Source organism: Misgurnus anguillicaudatus, chromosome 19, assembly GCF_027580225.2.
Source record: "Misgurnus anguillicaudatus chromosome 19, ASM2758022v2, whole genome shotgun sequence".
Classification (NCBI taxonomy): domain Eukaryota; kingdom Metazoa; phylum Chordata; class Actinopteri; order Cypriniformes; family Cobitidae; genus Misgurnus; species Misgurnus anguillicaudatus.
Genome location: NC_073355.2, coordinates 24,770,165 through 24,793,621, shown reverse-complemented (window position 1 = coordinate 24,793,621; position 23,457 = coordinate 24,770,165). Strand labels below are relative to the sequence as shown.

Here is a 23,457-nt window from a genome sequence, read left to right as displayed (position 1 = left end):
TGATGAGGTTACAGAAAAACTGTGGAAAGTGGCAGGTGGGTAGCAAAATAAATAAAAAATGGAAAATGAAAAAAAAAATGCTGACAAATGTCAAAGTGTCAGGAGTGCACATGAGCATAAACAGAGACAAAGCCACTGACGGAGAGCTAGCAGACAGGTTGTGTGTTTACCCAACAGAGAGCGAAAGTCCGTCTGAAAACACAGCGAGGTGAAATATCCTGTTAAAAGAAAGGTCAGCGATTTTCCCTGTCCTTACGTGACACGTAAAATCACAATCTTTGTGATCCCAGTAAAATCCACTCCAGACCCACACTTTTTGCACCACAGTTTAACTGTTTGCATCGCAAGGTCTAATAAGCTCGAACACTGATGGTCGTTTCTGGCAAGGCTGGTTGTTTTGGCAGCGAGATGGAGAATTACCTGAATGAGTCCCAAGAAGATGAAAGAAGGGATGAACTGCAGCCAGAGAGAAGAAAAGAGAAAGAAAGATGCCAAATGCACAGTGGTACATTGCGTACAGAGCTGGGCACCTGGCAGAAACAAAAATCATCGCCACCACTTCGACGAATTGTGTAAGAAAACTAAAGCAAATAAATAAAATGACTCAAAGCAAACAACCTCTTTCAATGTTACTGTTTCACTCTGTGTTTATGCCAACCGATATCTGCTTCTATTGTTGTATGACCTCCTTATTTTGCTGTGTGATTATGTATGGAGGTCAAAGCCTTTTATCTGATTGGCAAGAAGTGTATTTCGAAAGATTGTCGTGACTAATGCAGGATGAAAGAGATAAGTCAGCAAAATGAAAATTGTTTCATATATATTTCAAAACAGACAGGTTTAGCTGTTATGAAGTTAGTATTGACATTCAAAACTAAGCCTTTGACTAGAAATACAGCAAGATTAGCATTAACAATCAACAACATCTTGAATCAGTTTGTTTGGAAATGGACATTGAGACTTTTAGACTTGACAGCATGTCCCTTGTTCATCCATACTTTAAATCAAATCAGCACAGAAATACTTAATATATAATACAAAGCATCAGTTTCATCTTAAGACAGCTGTATTTTACTCAAATATAAAGTAATGTAGTTGACGGGTTCACTTACATTCTCCATCTAATAATCACATCCATCAATCTACATTATTTGCAGACAATTGGAAATGATGAACGGGTATGCCACAATCCATCCATTGGACAAAGGGAAAGAAAACCAGAGAAACAGACAGAGCAAAACACCGTTACACAGTCATGAGAGCATGCTAAAGCATTTCTAAATGGCAACGAGGGCAGAATTGGATAGTGCCCTGATTCAGTCAGCTTTGTGTTCCCCACCCTGCCATTTTGGAATGACAGAGAACATTAGAGAGCCATGATGGAAAGTTTGAGACCAAATACCGCAGGACGTGATACTGTGAGCGTCCACATGCTTTCACAAGCAAAAAAAAATCTAAATGTCAAACTCAGTGGCATGTGTCTCAGCAGACCACGGGCATGTCAGTGGCAGATCGCTTTGAGGAAGCAAATATCAAGCGATATACCCTTTCCTCTTTCTATTGCAGACAGATGGTCTAGAAACTTCCCATTTAACTGTAGAAACAGAACTAATCCAGAAACACCTTGCAGTTACTATTGCAGCACTTCTGACAGCACAACCCACTTACTCATTTTTATGTGAGCTGGGCTGCCTCAGACAATGCACTTAAACAGCATGGTTAATCCAAGCTGGAAATCAATTATTACAGAGGCATTTGTTGCATGAATGAGTTGACCCATTTAAATTTATATGGCACACAAAAACATAAATGCGGCCTCATTTGTAAATTAACAAATGTAAATCATGCTGCTATTACATGATGAGGTAAAACGCGTGAAACAGTACCACATATAACGTTATCCCATACAAGACATTCAGCGCAGTGTAGACCTGCTGCAAAAGCTCTCAATGAAACACATCACATCACATTCAACTGAGAGAACAATACATCGCATGTTATAGTCAGCCACAGACCGGTCGTTATTACCCCGGTATGTGGTGTCGATAAAGCTCATCGGACAGCTTTACAGTTAAGTAGCACACTGCATCTGAGTGAGGACAGACGCGGCTATTCACTGCTGCCGATCTGTCAAGACGCTATCTATCGCTTACTTACTGGCAGAAGCGAATAGTTGCAATTTGGTTACCTGTCAGCTTTGCAATTGTATTGTCACGTAAATAGAGAGCGCCTGTACCTGTTGACTCCTCCCACTGTTGTGTTGGTCGGTAGAAGTTCAACCCCCGGAGATGGTTTTATTTCTCTCGTAAATATCGCTCGCCGCAGCCGGTAAACCGAGAGAAGGCGTGAGTGAATTTTGCTTGGGCGGGTGGCGAGCCGCTCCGCCGACAGTTTAGCGAAGCGAGGGAACTGATGTAGTCTGTAGCCACGGGGCGGCAGAGGAATGATGCGCTGCACGCAACAGAGAAGCAGCCATTGCGGTCACGTGTGAGCGGGTGAAACCGAACACGGCCAGCCTACCGTCTCCTCCCATCATACATTTCCGCGGTGTCACTTCAGGGCACCATAACACTGAACATGAGGTTGGTCGACCTCACGCGGCGCTGCGCAGTCTATTCGGTGTATGACATCAACGTTCCGCGAGAGCGAGTCAGAGAGCGTGCCTCTCGCGGTACTTGATGTCATAAATCGTTCGGTCTGCGCAGCGTCACATAAAGTTGTACATACCTTTTAGGTCAGCTGCTGCCTGCCTTTATGTAACCACAAGCTGCTATTCAGGAAAGTTTATTCTGCGTCCTAGCATGCAAGTACTGGGAGTGGGACATATTAATAAACGCATAACGAAAGTGGCAGTTGTTGCCTAGACGACGTTGTGACGTTAACAATCACTTACTTCATTAATTATTTTATGTAAAGTTTACTATATAATTTAACATGTTTATTCAGTTAAGCATTACTTATTTCATTTATTAAGTCAGTGTAGGGTTAAAACATTCCCTCCCGTAGTCAGCTGTGGTTAATATTAGCTGTGTGTGCATGATTGTAGCCTACAATCACTATTACTAATGACTAATACTATTTTCAGCATACAACGATTTTCAACATAAATATAAGAAATATGTAATATTGGTGGATTTTATATTAATCTTATCGCAGTGTTCCACTGCAGTATACAGATGGGTATAAAATTTGTGTGCATTCCCTGCTGAAAAAACAATTAAACCATTACAGAAAATTCTAATGGCATTAAAATACCAATAGGAACCATTAGCTTTTACCATTAAAACCACTACACTGTAGTGTGTTTTGGGCCAAATTCCATTAGAACCAATACATAGAACCAATACATACCATTAGACCAACAAAAACCAATACACTGTAGTTTGTTTTGGGTCATATTCCATTAGAACCAATACAATTCCAAACAATAGGGTCCTCACACCCCGGTGTGCTCGGGCCCTAATAAAACCAATAAAACCATTTGAATTTTCTGGTTTAATTGTTTTTTTTTTCAGCAGGGTTTTCTTTTGAAATGTACAAAAATGCTTTCATTTCAAATGCTTTTTTTCAAACCCTACTAAAAAATTCAGCTAAGACCAGCGTAAGCTGGTGAGCTGGTTTTAGCTGGTGTCCCAGCTTGGTTTTAGCTCGTTTTCCTGGTGTAGCAAGCTGGTCTAGCTGTGTTTTGGTCACTTTTCAAGCTGGTCTAGCTGTGTTTTGGTCACTTTTTCAGCTGTGTTTTGGTCACTTTTTAAGCTGATCTAGCTGTGTTTTGGTCACTCTTTAAGCTGGACTTTGCTGGTCAGGCTGGAAGACCAGCTGACCCACCAGCTTGACCAGCTTTGCCAGGGAGGACCAGCTTAAACCAGCTACTGCCACCTTAAAAAAGCTTAAACCAGCTTATGCTGGTCTTAACTGGATTTTTCAGTATGGAATAAACATAATATGACCAAATATGGAAGCCTGTGGTTTTAAATTGGTGTTTCATTGGTGTCTTTCAAGTTAACTATTTTCGCTGGAAATGAACCAGGAGTGCAAACTTTTTACAGTGGATGAAAAAGATTTAACGGGTACCAAAGTTATCACAAAATCATGTACAGATCGTGAAATAAATCACTATTTTTAAGGAAACCATCAGGGTCCAATTGGTCTCAGAACTACACTTGAACTTGAGAATGCACCTGTACAGTGAAACAAAATGTGAAAAAGATCAACCCAGTAAATTAGTTGTGGTTAACCATTTTCTGCAAGCATGTGAAAATATAGGTCATAGAAATCTGGCTCCCTTTGTGATGTCAGAAGGGCGTAATACTGCCCCTTAATCTGCACTATCCAACCACAGCCCTGACATTTAGTGCAGAGATCAGCTCGTTTGCATTTTAAAGGACACACCCCAAAACGGTACATTTTTGCCCACACCTACAAAGTGGGAACTTTAAAATGTTATAAAAAATGCCGTGTGCTATTTTGAGCTAAAACTTCACACGTACTCTGGGGACACCAATGTAAAACTAGTCTTGCATATTTATATAACTGCGAAATGGGCCATTATTGTCACTTAACTTCTGGTACTTGACTTCTCAGCATAAGGATGATTATGAAATTTATATTAATTAATGTTTAATGCCATCTTATAAAAAAGTGGGTATACTCTGTAAACTGCACTACACCACTGCAGCAGTCGATGTGTGGTTTACCTTATTACTTAACAATATTACAAACATTAAACTTAAAAAAGTTGTGAAAATTGTATGCTGTGATCAAACAGTATTTTTATTTAAAGAGCACCTATTACGTTACTAAAAACAACGTTATTTTGTGTATTTTGCTTAATGCATATGTATAAAGTAACAGAAGCAATTTAGTATTTGTCCCACCACAGACTGGAGTCTATTGCTATCTAGGGTCGAATTACACTTTGACTGACAACAAATCCAGCCCAAATACATTTCAGATGTTGCAGTTTATATGTATAGCTTTCCATACCGTTCAAGTTTATCCACAAAGAATAACGTCTGATGCCACCGTTTGATTCTTTCCACAGTCTTAGTTTCTGAAGATGTCGGCGTAGAGTCTGCTGTATTCTATTAACATTGCCTAATAAAAAAATGTTTGTGTGACTTAAACCGAGAATAAAGTAAAAATAAATCAGGTCAGTTAAATGTGCCATGGTCTTGCCAAAAAGCAGTTCTGTACTGAATTGTCGATTAATGAATCAGCATGAGAAAATATGCAATTTAAATTATATTTTAAATTACAGTATATAATATTATAATATCTTGTTAATACGGGAAAATGTCATTTTAACATATGCGATATTAATCACATAATATCTTGTTATTATGAGAAAAGATGTTGTTTTAAGGTCATAATATCTCATTATAACAAGAATTTTTCTCGTTATTATAAGAAGAGATGTCGTTTAAACGACAAAGTATCTTGTTAATATGAGAAATAATATCTCGTTATAATCTTATTATAATGACACCAAATATCTTGTTATAATCTTGTTATAACAAGGCATAATATCTTGTTATAACAACATAACTGAGTGAAAAATGTAGATGCACCACCATACCTTTATGATTGTAATATTGTTGTAAAGCGTCTCAAAAGTCTTCAAGCTACATTTGCATCGCTGTCTTTTGTGGTCTTAAAACAGATGTGTCAACATCATGGCATGTAGTACTGTGTGAAAAACAACTGCAAGCGCCATTGATCTTGTGATGATGGCCTGAATTTTCACAAGCTCCGAGCATGCACTTTTTTATTTGTGTACAGAAGGGGACGGTTACTATGTTGCGAAAGCTCCGCATTTGCAGCGAATAATATAAGACAGAAAAGAAGCCATCCGCAGCGAAGCTTTCATTAAATAGGCTGGATAGAGTAAGATAGCCGTGAAAGAAGTAATGCATCAAGCCAGTTTGTTTGACCCAGCGGGCATCAACAGTCCCTGTACTTTTCTTCGTCCAAAGTGTTTGCTTCGAATGAGAACCTTTGGCACAGGCCCCTGGAAGGTGTCGTCAGTTTGTCTCCTCTTGTGTTGTTTACGTGGGGCAGTATTTCCAAGTCAGAAGGCCAACCAAGCTATTTCTAGTAGCGCCATGTGCCTCTGCATGTTTGCCGCACATCATTATGTACTATATTACTGGACACTATGGCTGACCCTTCCTGCTATGCCACAGTGTGGCTTTGCAAATAGTGCAACTGTTGATTGAATGCCAAGACCTTTTGCCTACATGCCCCATCACCTTGTAAATGAGGGGACGTCCCATTAACAGAAAAAAGAAATAAACTATCCTTTAGATGGAGTCAAAAATCACATGTGCTTTGCTTGGCTTACGGGCTTAAATGCCTATTCTAATGACTCATAATCCTGTTCTTTAGTTTAGACATTTGTGAAATATCACTTTCTCATCGGTTCTTTATTTAGAACATTGCTGCCTATGGTTTCAATGTGTTTACAGTCAAGACATCTAATATCATCCACATTTACTACTAAAATAGTAGGAAATGCATTTGACTTCTATCAAACACAACAGGATGCTAATGCTCTATATATAAGGTGTTTATTGTCTTTGTCTCTTGATTCAGTGGATGCATTGTGAAACTGTGCTATGCCTAGTGATCTGTACAATGTTTCCTCTTGCTTAAACAAACGTTTGATAGCACATTCAGCATTAATGACTTCCAAATCTGTATGCTAAGAATTAACGCACAAAAAATGTTTAATAAATACCAACGTAAATTCCGGAAACCTGTCATACATTCTTTGTACAATTGATACGTGCATAACAATGGATGACCTTGCCTAATTATTTGTATGCCTCTGACCCTGACATGATGAAATCTCAATCATCAAATCCTGCAATGAATATACCAATTCCCTCAGACTCATCGGGTTGAGCGAGTTTGTTGCTTTTAATCATTGTTTAATTGCTCAAGGCTCTGGATTAAATTCTATAGCCTTTGTGTTACAGCTACAGCAAACACCTAAAACCCCTCTGTGTTTTGACGGGTCACAAGACCTGACCAGAGGAAATGAGCTGGGAACGCACGCCTGTGAAGATCCTATCGGAGGGTGGGAAAGAGCTAGCGAGCTTTAGCATCCCAGCACTTCAAAGAGTGAAGTTTTACAATTCATCCACACACACTGTATACAGAGACAGGCAAAGACAATCCTAGATTTCCAAATGAGGCTGCGTTTAATACAAAAGCCTTCTTTTCTAGCCAAATGCAATGGTGGGACACACAAGCACGTCTATAACATTATTTTTTAAAAATATACTCTTTGAAAGCTTTCAGCCCTAAACAGCAAAATCAGCTTCATGGGGTTTAGCCTGTCTAAAAGCATGTGGTAAGCCTTGTGGAATGTTTTAAATGACTCCCAGATGCGGGTAGTGAACGTGGTTAACCCTTTAGTATCAATACGCAATGAAGACAGGTTTAGTTTAATTCCAACATAACGTTTGCTGTTCTTTGATGTCTCATTTGTTTGAACTTCCGACAGTGAGATATACTGTATGTGCATATCAGTAAGACTTGTATCAGTGTTACACATCATTAATTAAATGTGTTAATTTTATATGCACAGATAATTCACACTTATACAGTATGTGGTAAACAAACAGTTCTGAGTTTTGTCATCTCTTTTTGATCCTCTTAAATAAATGTTCACGTCATATCTATGGTCTTGACTTGCTTAAATACAGTGAGAGAATAAAACATTTAATATGCAGAACAGCAGCAAGTTAAAGCAGATATTTAGATGGACAAATGCTCATTCAGTCAGCTGATGTAGTAGCACATAGTTGTTATTGATTTTATGACAATAATTATTTGTTCTTTATAGCACCGTTCATGCCATTTATTAGCTTTCAAACATGTCTACAGTTGTTTTATTGGAGCATCAACACCCTTTATGTGTGAAAACTAGTGCTGCATTATGATGCCTGGTGCTTTTGGTTCAAAGAGAGGAAGTCTTGTGTTTGTGAATCTGCTGCTTGGGAGGGAGATCATATCAAAATGACTGATATCCTTTTAAAGAAATGAACTCAAGTGCTCTTTCTTTCACCAACCAACCAAAATAACCCCCACCCTCCTGTACTCATTCGCTTGCCAGAACAAAGCCCTGGAACGAAGCCCATTAGGCAGACTGATAACAATAGACAAAACTAAGCGAGTGTGGAAAAAGTTAAGAAAAAGATAGAATGTAGGTCGGAGGTACTTCCATTAGACAGGACAAGTTTACGAGAGGGATTTCGTGGAGAAAAGAAGTGGGAGGGGCAGTTAGTGTCCATGTCGTACTTGTATAACTTTTTATAGTGTTTTCAAGATGAAGGTAAAGCCTTAAGATTTACCCTCCCTTACTCGCAGGCATAATTTCTTTGTGGACGGTACATGCAGAAGTTTATCAGAAGACACTTTGTTGAGGATATGATAGAGACGACAGTTTATGCCCAATTTCCATTCATAGTGAATAACTTTCCATGACTGTTCAATTCCAGCCATACTAATTTTGTTACTTCTTTTAAATTAAATCATGAGCATTTACTGTTTTAGTCAGAACGGGCATCAGACCTTAGTTGGAATGGGCATCGGCCCCATGGTAATCATGTTTTTTTAAACGATGCCTGTTCTGACATGACGTTCAATGTACTCTATTACCATAAACGTAATATTAAAATTTCTACGTTTTATTTAAATACCTTCTTCTCCATAGATGTAGATTACCATGTTTCAGTACCAAGATAAAATATATATATATTTTGGTCCACCTACCTTTCATTAGTGTTCAGTGGAAGCACACTGACCGGTTGAATGTGACACAAATTTTCAAACAGTTGCTGTGAACTAAAAACACCTTTGAGTTGAAAACTCAAAATATTGTCGTATTTATGAAAACATACTTACAACCATGCGACGAGGATTGGATATTGCATGAGACACGTTGTAAAAGCCCCGCGCGGGCGGAAACAGATTTTATGCCTAAGAACTTTGATGCGCGTGCCTGCGATGTCAGCATTGCTACCAAATATTATGGCAGTGAACAAATCTGCAATTTTGTGCCCCTGTCCGATTTTTGTCGGCTTGTGTGCTAAAGCTCATGCAGAATTTTATCAGGGTATATGACATCCGCCCAAATATTGTGGCTGGATGTAGGGTGGCAGTTTACACTTAATCTGGAAGGCCTTCTGCATGCTGATCGGAGTCTAGTCCTACATTCAGAATGCTGCGGCTGGAAAAGGCCCTTTAGTATTTGCAGGTTTCATATTTGTCTTGCACAATGCATTTAGAGTTTCAAAGGATGGGTCCCAGTTATGATGCTTCCTTCAAGTGCTTTCACTGGGAATCTCAGACAAAATTCAACATACTGACATCATCCATTACAATGCGTTAATTTTTTTCATATGCAAAGATAATTTACGCCTATCGACCCCTTCAAGGTTTGTAAACATTAAATGACTGACTATTGGGTGCGCGCGCAGCATGGGGTCAAACTGTTAATACCATCCAGGCTTTATAATTTAATCTAACAAGGCTGAAAAATGATGACTTAACTCAAATGAAGTGAGCACTACAAACACAGATATTTGCATGAATCGCGAAAACTTAACGGAAGACCTGGTGCGATTTTCACAGCCCACGACATAAGTAGGCATTTTTGACGATACCAAATTATACGCAACTCAATCTGCTGTAATGACTTTTCTGACCCGACATGCGCAGTGGGAACCGCCTGTGACGTGAACCGTGAAGGGGTCTATACTGTTCCAAGTTTTGTCATCTGTCTTTGATCATCTTACATAAATGTTTATGTTATATCTATGGTCTATGTATCCTGAAATATTGGCTTTTGCGAGGTCGGGCAGCTTATACGAGCTCTTGCTACATTCAAGGAAGGATTTAATACTCGACTAACTGAAAGGATTACAGACCAGAGGAGCAGTCACGTGTTGCCCCCTGATTTGGTTTGTTCTTGAGCCATCATGGTTGTCATTGTGTACTTGTGGGTTTTATTAAAATGTCCTCTCTTTGGTTTGTCCTCGGCTCAGTCTTCTTCTCATCAATATGTGAGGTGCAGTTCTATTATATTTTCAAAGGATTTTTATGACGGTTTTCTCTTATTTATTCGACTATAAATTCAATTACTGTTCGGCTTGTCCATGACTAACACACACACTTGACATCTCACTTGACATGAATTCTCTTTTTGTGTACGTGTGGAAAAAACGTCCGAATAAAAGCCATTATCTTCTAAAGGTTTCCAGTAAGGCTACAGTAAATAGGTACAGTTTGATGGGCACAAAGCCCTCGATCCATCCTCTCTTCTCAGGGTAACTAATCTGTTGAAATATATCCCCATTAGGCACAGTAGTTCTCAGAGGCAGTGAGTGAATGGCACTGCGGGCCGGTGGAGAGGACAGAGCCCGCTGATGACAGGCATAATGAGTGTGATGAAAATGTAGACAGAGCACACATGGAAGACAGACAAATGAATTATTCACCTCACTTACAGCTTCCTCTCTTGTCTTCTCCATGTGCTCTGCACATCGCCTGACCCACATTCACTAGAAAAAGTTTCCCCAAGATTTCAATGCGAATACTGAATCAGTGCATTGATGTTGTTTACCTGATTCGCGTGTATCTGGTTCTTGTGGTTTGTTTTTGCTCTCAACAAACCCTCAACAAACAAGTCTCTTCTCTCCACCAATGAAGATAAACCCATCAAGATGCATGTCCTTTAAAAATACCACACTACTATTCTAACACTAACTCTATTATAATCACATAGGCATGGTTTCACACAAGCTTAGCTAGGTCTTTTTACCCATGTTTTATAAACATGCCTAAAAAAGACGTTACTGGTGTGTATCTTGAGACAAATCAAGGGCACTGGCACATTTCAAGATCTGTCAATAAAGTTACTTTCAGAGACAGCTCAAACATGTGTTTTAGTGTTTAAGATAGCCTTGTCCGTGAAATCTTATATATAGCCCATGCAATAAAAGTAATTTGTGAAGAATTGGCTGGTTCCAGTTCACCTTTCCTTGCCATATTGAAGGGACACCCATTTAAAAAAAAGCTAATTTTCCAGCTCCCCTAGAGTTAAACATTTCATATTTACCGTTTTGGAATCCATTCAGCTGATCTCCGGGTCTGGCGGTACCACTTTTAGCATAGCTTAGCATAATCCATTGAATCAGATTGGACCATTAGAATCGCGCTCAAAAATAACCAAAGAGTTTCGATATTTTTCCTATTTAAAACTTGACTCTTCTGTAGTTACATTGTGTGCTAAGACCGACGGAAAATTAAAAGTTGCAATTTTCTAGGCCGATATGGCTAGGAACTATACTCTCATTCTTGCATAATTATCAAGGACTTTGCTGCTGTACCATGGCTGTAGCAGGCGCAATGATATTACGATGGTGCCCTGGCCCCCAGTTTGAGAACCACTGCTGTAGAAGATAATAGTTCTAGTGGCTCAACTAGACCATGGTGCTAAATACTACTAAAAGCTCGTATTCATAGGAGAACCATTTTTTAGCGCTACAGAGCACCTATATAGCATCTCTGTAGAACCATAAGTGGTGCTAAAGCATGACAATAGCATCACTTATGGTTCAACATAGCACAATATGGTTCTACACAGGTTGTACATATGATGTTTAGCACTAAAATGGTTCCAGTTTAATTACGAGCCAGTAAACCTTTTAGTGCTATTTAGCACCATGTGGCAGCAGCAATGAAAGGTCATTGGTTTGAAGCTCGAAGACTGATAAAATGCACTTTGAATGCACTGCGAATTGCCTTAAATAAAATTGAAAGTGGCCAAAAGTAGTCACCGAACACATGAATATCACGTGCTGCTAAGCTATTGTATCTAAATGCAAACCCAATCCCAACCGCAACAGGCACAAAAAAATAACAGTTGCTTGCTCAAAGTGGGGTGTAACAACAGACCTACACAAACACACATTCACAAGCTCAATAAAACTGAACAACTCTCTAAACTGCAATTAAAATCCTAGGCAGTAATTAGGTGGAAACGGCTGCTTGTTAAAAGACAGCAAGTTTAAGAAGTGAATTCATCCCACCTGCCAATTTTTAATAGTCACTTCATTTACCTCCTGCATGTTGCAGACAACAACTCACTTATTAACAACTACATGCGCTTCACAAACATGTCGACATGCATTTGGAGTACACGTTGGAGAGACGTTCTTGTATTTAACGCTTGTCTTGTTTGAAAGCTTGAGTGTGACAGGGATAATCTGCGGGTCCCTTTTTTAATTAGTTAGTGATCGATGTGCTGAGCCTTAGAGAGCAGGCGAGAACAAGGGCCTTGGCTGCCTTATTTACAGTGCAGGGAAAGTCCATTGTGTTTGCCTCTATTGATATGTACATATGCATATGTGGTTTTGTGTAGCTAAAATTGTTAACAATGCAAAGATTGTCGGTTTAATCCCAAGAGCACAAATACTGATAATATAGAGCCCACAGACTGAATGCGGCGTAAGTTTGAATGAAAGCTTCTGCCAAATGCGTAAATGTAAAAGCAATACAATAAACAAACAATCAAATAAAAAAGTATTATTATCATGCTTTTGGACATGGCAACATGGCACTGCCACATTTTTGGACTAGTACCATGATAAGCACCTTGAAGCACCATGTAAATACCCACACCCTCATTTGTGCATTTACTCTTTGTATTTGATAAGAAATAAAAACAGAAGTTTAGCACAACTTTCATGATTTTCAAATATGACACCATTTTTGGTTTAAAGCAAAATGTTCAAATATCTGTTGGGTTCAGATAGCTAAAAAAATGACAATAAATTCTTCCTATTTTTTATATCTCTCCCTCTCCGTATCTACATAGAGATGTTCTCACGTACTCCTGCCTCTGCCCTGTTTTTGTTTCCTGAAAGAGTCCTCACGTGTCCATTTTAGGACACAGGGCCCACTGGTGCATGAAGACTAGCTGTCGCTTCACATTACAGTCAGCAGGCACTAGGCGCTCGGCCCTCGTGAGCAGGAGTCCCTCACAAAACACACATCCTCTCCTCCAGAAGGCCCAGCAGTATGTCTGTGCAAGAGGAAACTGTAGCTTTTATAATAAAACACCACCTACGAGCAGCGCAGCCCTTACTGTCATTTTCTCTTTTGATTCCATTTCCTTTCGCCTTACAGCTGAGTGACAATCTTCATGAAGATTTAGATGTCCATTATATACAAAAGGTCAACTGTCTCTTAATACCTTAACATGCTGTTTACGCCCAAAAGCATTTAAAGCCCTTCACCCCTTGTGGTACACACCAACCCAGATCTACTCTAAAGAACACAGGCGCACATACACACAAAACCTCAACCCACTTCTTGCTGGCTCTCACGCAATGCTCCTCGCCAAGGGCTTCCTGTTCCTCTTGCTGTTGTTTATTTGGTGCCCAAGCACTATCATCAACACCTTCTTAAAGCAGAAGTGAAACCTGGGTCACCTCAGGCCATCGCTGTTACTCTAGGGGCACAGACATGTCTACAAAAAAATCTCTCTTGACAAAAAATTGAATCAAACCAATCCAAGCCTAACATAAGCATTTCTTTACAATAAAAAAGCTAAGAATTGTGTGCCACTATAGCTATTTAAGATAACAATTAAATGGCCTAGATGTAAGAATTTTCATGTAACAATAATAGCTTTTATTGCAAATTCGTGATTTGTGAACGTTTTTTTATGTGGAGGACTCGGGATAGTTTTGACAAGAGAATCCAAGAAGGTGATATACATATGTGATATAATTTTATTAAAAGGGACAGAGAATGAAAAACCATTTTACCTTTGGGCTTTGTTGAATAATGGTAGTCTACCCACATTCACAAACATACAAAAAGTGCTAAACATCTCAGTCTCATAGAAATTCCTCTTTTAGAAATGTCAGCCAGAAAACAGCCCAATCTGAAAAACTGATGCTTATGACATCACAGGCATCTAACTGCCCTTCCACTTTAAAATAATTGCCTACATTTTTTGAGTGGCAGCAAAGTCAGCCAATCAGTAATGAGATTGCAAGTTAAGCCAGTAGGGGGAGCCAAATAGGTGCAAAACCACTTGTTTAAAATCCCCCACCCTAATACAGTTATCTGAGAGAGGTTTTAAGGAAGCTTCTAAGGCATTACAGACCCAAACAAAAATTTTTTTGTCTACATGTCACATGACAGAACAAGGATAAATACTCCGTTCAATCATTCTATGTCACCTTTAAACTCGTCTGTCAAAAAGATGTCGGTAAATCGCGTCACTGTTTTGGCCAATGCTCGCTCGCATCACGATGGTCTAGCGCGAGCACTTCAGCACTAGGCTGCAGTTCAATTAACGGCCACTGGTGTCGCTAATAACAAGAGTTTCTAATTTGTACATACGTATAGTAGCCCATTTCAAGTGAAAGTTTCCCAAAAATATATTTAATTTTTTCTGGTCTTTTAGTGGTTTATTATAAAGAACGAAATGATCAACTTTAGTTAAAATATAAATATATTGCCCTTCTTTTAAAACCACTTCTTCATTGCTGTTTTGTTTGTATAAACTTACATTCTACACACCATGTATTTTTTTATTCAATATATCCACTTTCGTTATATGGAATACACTATGCAAAAATACAAAATGTGATGTGAATAGCATTTCATGTTGACTTTAAAGGATTAGTCCATTTTCTTAAAAGAAAAATCCAGATAATTTACTCACCACCATGTCATCCGAAGTGTTGATGTCTTTCTTTGTTCAGTCGAGAAGAAATTGTGTTTTTTGAGGAGGGCCTTGCAGGATTTTTCTCATTTTGGTGGACTTTAGTGGACACCAACACTTAACACTTAACTCAACACGTAACAGTTTTTTTCAACGGAGTATCAAAGGACTCTAAACGATCCCAAACGAGGCATGGGGGTCTTATCTAGCAAAACGATTGTCATTTTTGACAAGAAAAATAGAAAATGTGCACTTTTAAACTACGACTTCTCATATTCCTCCGGTCCTGAAAGCGTCAGCGTGTTTGAAAAAAAACTGTTACGTGTTGAGTAAGTGTTAAGTGTTAGTGTCCATTAAAGTCCATTAAAATGAGAAAAATCCTGCAATGTTTTCCTCAAAAAACATAATTTCTTCTGGACTGAACAAAGAAAGACATCAACATTTTGGATGACATGGTGGTGAGTAAATTATCTTGATTTTTCTTTTAAGAAAATTGACTATTCCTTTAACAATTGCAAGAACAGGTGGAAGTATATGGCAGTATGTTAAGACACAGATGTCCCTTTACTAGAGAGCAACAAATGAACAAATTTGTTTACATGAATTTAACCAAATGGCATTGATTTGTTTTAAACATTGCGGGGTTGAAGTGTCAACTGTACACATGTCATTAAATATTGTAATAAGAAGGGTTGTGATTGCTAGTTTGCTCCTGGATTTAACATTTATATCTAAGCAACAGTCTATACACAGCCATTCTAGCTGTCAATCTCCAGACGGGAAGAAAAAGTCTAGAAAAAGAGAAGCAGCTGTCAATGCATTTATCATCTCTGTTGCACCATCTGACCACAGTTTGCTGAAATGACCACTTAAATGTCACATGACATACAGCCAAATTGCATAATAAGTTATTGAATATTGAAGCATATATTATATTTTACCATTCATATGGTTAGTGCGATCTCACGAAAGGAGGCAACAAATGCACGTCCTGAGCAAATATCCATAAAAACATAGACATTCTTGAAGGGTTTTACACCCACTGGGATCAAAGGTAAATATAAATCATATTAAAGCTCAAATAAACCCAACCTCCCATTCAAACCGATATTGTGTTGTCTAAGCCTGTGCCTTAAAACATACACACACACCAAAACACACACCCTTGAGTTGTTCTCCTTCATAAATATAATTAACCTCCAGTCATTCCAGCGTAGGTCTGAATTGATCAGAGCAGGCAGAGTTGCAGCAGGGCCTGTCAGCACCAGGCATAATCAATACACCTTATCGATCCAACATGCAGTGTGTGTCAGCGTGCATGTGTGAGGGATCACTGCTGCATCTGCGTCGGATTTGTGCTCGATGTCGGCATGTGGGCACAACATGAAAACAGGAGGAGTTTGTGGCTTAGTCTCCAGTCGGCGTTTTGAGTTACCCAGGAAGGCCAATGGAGATTTGAAGTGGGTATGAAGAACAGCTACGCTCACTTGATTTTGTGTCTGTGAAACTCGAGCCAGAAAGCCAAACGTGACACTTCCGCTATGAATGTTAATCATCATGTCTGCAACCCCTATTGCATGAATACTTTAAAGGGAATACATTACTTAAAATAAAAAAAATACTTTCCTATGCAAACGCAAAAGGAAAACTAATGACAGTGGTCGTGTTTTTGCAGCTTAATTGGTAAATCAAGGCACTTCGAATGCAGACGCTATGGGTTCAGTCTCACTAAACACACATACAAAATAAATGAACTAAAGAAGTCAAAAGCTTCTTTAAAAAGGACTTTTAGTAACCTTCATTCTAAAAGGTAAGTTGCTTTAAAGGCACAATATGTACGTTTAATGCACAAAATCTATCTAAAAAACACAATGTTTTGTATATTTTATGATGTCATACACCGTTCAATCTGCGCAGTGTACTTGAAGTAGTACTTAGACACACTGTGGGTTTACATTATAATGTAGCTGTTATAAAGATTCATTTGATTATGTCATTTTTTAACATGATTCTGAGTCCTAATAGATCGACGGTGAAGCTGATCGCTCAACGCTCTTTCACAGCGTCATTGAGCTACACCATTGTTACTGTGGTGGCCATAGTTAATAGCTGGAATATGGGAATATTAAGGGTGCCAAAGAATGCATTGAAATAATTTTTTTAATTGTTCTTGAATATTTACATAGAAGGTATGTAACTTTATAAAGTGCAAAAATGATCCAAAACATTTTTACATGTCCATTTACAACCCTAGGATTTGTCCTTTGAATGAAATGGTCTATTTTTGGAACAGTTATGAATAATAATGTAGAGCTCTGCTCTGATATCTCTGCTCTGAGGCTCATGCCAGTAGCTCACATTAGTAAACAGACCTTATATGTTTGAGCCTGTATCAGACGAAAATACATATTTTAAAGGATTAGTCCATTCTCTTAAAAAAAATCCAGATAATTTACTCACCACCATGTCATCCAAAATGTTGATGTCTTTCTTTGTTCAGTGGAGAAGAAATTATGTTTTTTGAGGAAAACATTGCAGGACTTTTCTCATTTTAATGGACTTTAATAGAGCCCAACACTTAATACTTAACACGTTTTTTTCAACGGAGTTTCAAAGGACTATAAACGATCCCAAACAAGGCATAAGGGTCTTATCTAGCGAAACAATTGTCATTTTTGACAAGAAAAATAAAAATATGCACTTTTAAACTACAACTTCTTGTCTAGGTCTGGTCCTGTGATGTACCAGCGTGACCTCACGTAAATGCGTAGTGACGTAGAGAGGTCACGTGTTACATATATGAAACGCACATTTGCGGACCATTTTAAACAATAAACTGACACAAAGACATTCATTAGTATCATTCCACATACAACAACGTTGGAACAGTCCTCTTTCTCAACACTTGTAAACACTGGGGCAGAGTTTCGCGTTTGTCCTCTGTGACCTCTTGACGTCATGACGTATTGCGTGAGGTCACGCTGACGCTTTCAGGACCGGAGGAATATGAGGGGTTGTAGTTTGAAAGTGCATATTTTTTATTTTTCTTGTCAAAAATGACAATTGTTTCGCTGGATGTGACCCTTGTGCCTTGTTTGGGATCGTTTGGGGCCCTTTGAAACTCTGTTGAAAAAAACTGTTAAGTGTTGAGTTAACTATTAAGTGTTGGGCTCTATTAAAGTCCATTAAAATGAGAAAAATCCTGCAATGTTTTCCTCAAAAAAACATAATTTCTTCTCCACTGAACAAAGAAAGACATCAACATTTTGGATGACATGGTGGTGAGTAAATTATCTAGATTTTTTTTTTTTTTTAAGAAAATTGACTAATCCTTTAAGGAACAACTAACTGTTTGGAGATTGTAAACGGATGTTTCTGAGTGGTAAGTTCATGTTTTTTTTTTCAGTATGGTGGGTGAAGCTGAGGTGACTGGTTGCTGAAACCACGCCAGCCTAGCTCGACTCTAGTGACGGCAGTGGCTGTTCAACCGTCACTCACTTAATTAAGCAGAACTTTAAGGCTTAATATAATTTAAACGATGAGTTACAAAAAAATTCACCCCCTTCACAGTTCTCATGAAAGGCAAAATTAGCTATACAGACCAAAAACCATTTTAACATGGAGGTCTATGGGAATTGACTCCCTTTTGTCACCTCTAGTGACCAGTCGATGAACTGCAGTTTAAATTGCTTCCGTATTTGCTTCATTAGAGCGATCCGAAGGTTGCCCCTCGGCCTAAACGCTAGCATAGCATTAATTAGCACGTAGGCATTTTAACAACTTTTTAATTAATTTAATGTGTAATTAATGTTGGGGGCGTACATTTCGACTGTGACATCACAGTCGGTGTTATGTTGAGATTGGCTTGTTTTTAGCAGTCTTTTGCATGCACAAAGTTTACATAAAAATGAAGAAACAAACGCATTTGAGGCCCACGATATGTCCTTACCATGCAGAGCTCTTATTATTCATCTATGCCTATGTAAATACTGATTTTTTATTCTATGGCACCTTTAAATGTCGTAAAACACTAAATAGCAGCATAAATACTAACGGTATTCTCCCTCTCTTTTGCTCTCTCAATACCACACACACACACAGGTATGGAGACACATGAAAGTGCAGGGGGGTTGGGCACCGTGGCTGTGAGGATGCAAAGGGGGAAGAGAGCAGGGCACATGGGGAGAGGGTGGAACAAGATTTATATGAGGCTGCTGTAAAACTTTGACCCCACAGTTGTAAATCTGCCAATGGAGTCTAGCCAACACAACAGGAAGTATGGGGGGTCAGAGAAAGAGAGAGAAAGCAGTGTGGATGCAAATATGGGGATGGGGGTAGATTGTTAGGGTTGCATTCAATTAGCGATGCGTTTGTCTACATTCCACCATCAAACCAAATAGATAAAGCTGAAACATTTGGAGAGAAAGTTCACATTTTAGTCAGTGCATGTGCTACATGCAAATGTTCGATACATGCATTTTAGTTATGAAATCTAATATGGGAAATTATTTGAGCATTAGGAGGACTAAACTGTTTCTGCCAGCCTTAATCCTAACAAACCATACTAAATACTGGCTGCTCACAACTCACACAGCACAAACAAAATTTTAAGTCCTCAGCTATGTCACTGCTAAAGCAGTAGGGTGCTTTAAACACTTACCAGTCAATAGCACATTAAAGATTTTATTAGGAGCTTAATTTAAGCATTTATATCTTTTTTTCTTTTTAAAACCTATACAGTGCATACATATAAAGGCCGCCTGTGTGTTGAAATTTACAGATTTCAAGTGGTAAGAAGTGTGCACAAATATTTACTAGTGACACTTGCTTCGAGGATTAACCTAAAAAAAACCTGCATGAGCGTGTATTACGAAAGTTAATGTGCTACCCACTTAGGTGTGGTAACTCAGGGTCATGTGAAAATACAGGATGTCGGTACTGAGACAGGAAGTGGCACAGCGAGTGGAAGAGATCGAAGTTTCAGTCTTTGATGAGCATGTCAGTGCTCAAGGTCATGAGAAATTGCTGGCATGCACACACGCGTGCCGTGAACCATGAATACCTCTCGACGTATTGAGAATACGATGTGAACAAATATAAACGCTACTTCAGAATATTCAAATTAATGCTGCAGATATGCTTTTTTTACAGCATTGGTTAGTTTAGTTAACAGATACCTTTGAAAGCAATGTGTAGTTTTTTGCTACTGTAAAATTTGAAGTATGTGCGAACCAAAATATGAATCATAATCCCTGTGCACAATCTTGAGAGAAAGTGCACACTGTTTATATACCTAAACTGGTAGCACTTGCTAAAGCAATGGTGGAGTTGTGGGTTCAATTCCTTGGGAACAAACATACTGATAGCCTAAATGTTTACTTGAATGCACTTTGGATAAAGTGTCAATGCTAAATGCACAATGCAAGTAAAAATGAAATAAAGCACACCTGAGAATTTCAATATTTTGGAATGAACCGAATGACCTTTTCATCCACTTATTTTTGACTCGTAGACCTTTAAACTGCTGTCCTGCAGCTCTCTCTCTTCTTTTTTCTCTGTGTCTCTTTCAATAATACACATTTACATGCACACATTGTTTAAGTATTCAGGGGTGTGTCTTGCCAGCAGGCTAGTGCATTTAATGGCTTCTATATTTCTGAGAGTGAAAGACTTACAGGATCTGTACTAGACAGCAGCTGTTCTCAGGTCAGGGCAGGAATTGTCCTTGAGATCTGAGCAACTGTTATTTTATTGAATAGCACTCTAATGGGCTTGCATCTACAACCAGACCAGATGTTACTGTGTGTATGTGCGTATAAGTAATGGCAAATAATGATTATAATAAAAGTAATGACAAAGAGTAAAAATACTAAATAACTTAGCTCATAAGTAACCTGCTTACTTCAGCAAGAGCGCCTGGATTTGGTTTGTAAGGTTCAGCTGTGTTTTGAGGTTTTCGCAGTGTTACAGACAGCAGAGGTTGGTTTGAAATGAGACAGGAAGTGAGAGGGTGAAGGCGAGAGCAGCAGGTTTAAAACTGAGGGCAGGCATGAGTTGACGGTGAGCCTTTTGAGATGAGACTGGGGTAACTGCCATTCTCACACATTTCACTTCCTCTTGTGGCCAGCCTTGTCACGCAAACCTCACTCTCAGCTCATGAGATAAGGTAGTCAGCTTTTGGCAGAGGTAACCTTTTCAGTTTTTCTTTGGAGTTCAGTGTATGACAGTAGAGCCTTTGGTGCGTAAACCAGATATCTGCTTTACCTTCTTACAGCTTGGTTTAATTTTCACAGCACTTTTTTCTTCTAATTCATTTTCTGTTCTGAGCAACATTTATCTGGGCAATATTTCCTCTTTTGATTTGTGTATAATGTCCCCTTAACAAAATTGACTTGATTCAGGAACCTATTTCAGACATGTGAATAATATTTATCTTGCCTATAATACTTGTGCAACCATTATCAAATTTAATCAAAGTTGCATTCGTGTTTCTATGTCTGAGTAACGCATTCCCATCATACCGCTGTGTTTTGCAACACAAGGAGTTAAAGCTCACCTGCTTTGTATGCGTGTTACAACAGTGCAATGTGACACATGATGACTTATGTGGATGTAGAGACAGCCTTACTGCCTCAGTCATATTTCATCCATTGCAACAAACGACAAAATTCTCTCTCTCTCTCTCTCTTGCTCTCTATTTCTCTCTCTCGACCGTTCTCTCATTCTGGTCATTTAGTATTGGTAGGCCGTTGCTTGTAGACTTTGAAGGTTAAGATCTAACTCTCTACATTTCTGACCTTGCATCAGAATGACTAGCATTAGTTCATTGCTCTTCTCAGTGCCATTGCTGTCAAGATGAAACACCTGCTCTCTTGTTTCAATTCAGTGTCTATAATCTGAACGTGTTCAGGAAAAAGCTCATTGAAAAGATAATCTTCAAAGCTAATTGCAACCTAATTCATATATCCCTCCCAGCTACTCTCTCTCTCTCTCTCTCTCTCTCTCTCTCTCTCTCTCTCTCTCTCTCTCTCTCTCTCTCTCTCTCTCGCTCGCTCGCTCTCCCCATCACAACAGCAGTAGGCCGTCAGTGGGAAGGTCTCTGGGGAGAGGCTGCGGCCAGGCTTTTTGGGGGAGCTGTCAGACTAATAGATTTCCTCTTTAGCTCTGATGTGAACCGAGGGAAAAACCCTTCCTGCTGGGACATACTAAAAGCAAAGTTTTTACAGGTCCAGTGGAAGGCCCGCTGTGTTGTAAAGGTTTCGCATTCAAAACGTATATAGCCTAGTTATAGTTAGGTTATTAATGTGTGTGATGAGAGTATAATAACATCATCATGCCTGTTGTGTGTGTATGAGCAACATCCAGTTCTGTGTATTGTACAAAATGTAAGGATATGTAAAGACTTTATCATTTCTAGGGCTTGTGATTGTGAATGTGTCTATTTCAGCTTCTTTAAACTATTTATGCCCCGCATGATATGAAGATTTCTACAGTGAATGCAAGAGAAACCGAGCAGATTAAATAGAAAATGCTTTAGCGGCCTCTACAGGCAATGAACCGCACAACACTTACAGAGCTTGACGAGTGAGACCAAGACGTTTAGTCAACGGTGCCACCTTGTGTTTCATTTGCTACATTTTAAACTGTTTATTACTTTAAAAAACAATGCATAATTTTATCACTAAAATAATAAGACTCAGTAATGTCTGAAATAAGAGCACATTCTTTCTATTTTAACAATGGATTTTTTTATATTTTTTATAAATAACCTAAATATCAAGCAAAAGTTAAAAAAAATTAATCCACATTGAAAGGTTAACATTTTCTACATCTAAATATAGCTATATAAAAAAGCCAACTAGTGTGAATTTTATCATCTTCTTATTGTCATGTGGACAGAAGGGGCCACAATAGGCTGTTTGCACTGCTAAAATGCTATTTGCGGGATTTACCTTAAAGGGACACTCCATTTTTTTAAAGTATGCTCATTTTCCAGCTCCCCTAGAGTTAAACATTTGATTTTTAACATTTTGGAATCCATCCAGCTGATCTCTAGGTCTGGCCACCTTTTAGCATAGCTTAGCATAATCCATTGAATCTGATTAGACCATTAGCATTGCGCTCAAAAATAATCAAAGACTTTTGATATACTTTCCCTATTTAAAACTTGACTATTCTGTAGTTACATCGTAAACTAAGACCGACAGAACATTGAAAGTTGTGATTTTCTAGGCAGATATGGCTAGGAACTATACTCTCATTCTGGCGTAATAATTAAGGACTTGCTGCTGTAACATGGCTGCAGCAGGCCCAATGATATTACCCAGTGCTATGGGTACTATTTTCAGGCGCTGCGTAATATCAGATCGACTGAATGGATTCCAAAACTGTAAAAATCAAATGTAGAGGAGATGAAAAATGAGCATATTTTCAAAAAAAGTGGAGTGTCCCTTTAATTACACTGTTAGCAATTAAATGTGACCCTAGACCAGTGGTTCCCAAACTTTTTCAGTGTGCGGCCCCCCTTGTGTACGGTGCATTCCTTTTTGTGACAAAAAACAGTTCTAAAACTTTTTAATAAAAAAAACCATTAAATTATACAAAAAAAGTAGTGCTTTTGGTTAGTAGCCTTATTTTTTTTTAGGTTTAATTACACAGAATTCATGATAAATTAATGTATTTCATAAAATGTCATAAAACTGGGG

At 38.6% G+C, this 23,457-nt stretch overlaps 1 protein-coding gene across 1 annotated transcript in view; it reads right to left on the bottom strand.

Annotated features, from left to right (window-relative positions):
- The window catches only part of rarab (retinoic acid receptor, alpha b), a 109,821-nt gene extending 107,263 nt beyond the window's left edge, over positions 1-2,558 (bottom strand). Inside the window, exon 1 of the mRNA XM_055193775.2 lies at positions 2,237-2,558. The gene's annotated coding sequence lies outside the window, so the exon portion shown is untranslated. The remainder of the gene's footprint in view (positions 1-2,236) is intronic.
- Positions 2,559-23,457: the final 20,899 nt, after the last annotated feature.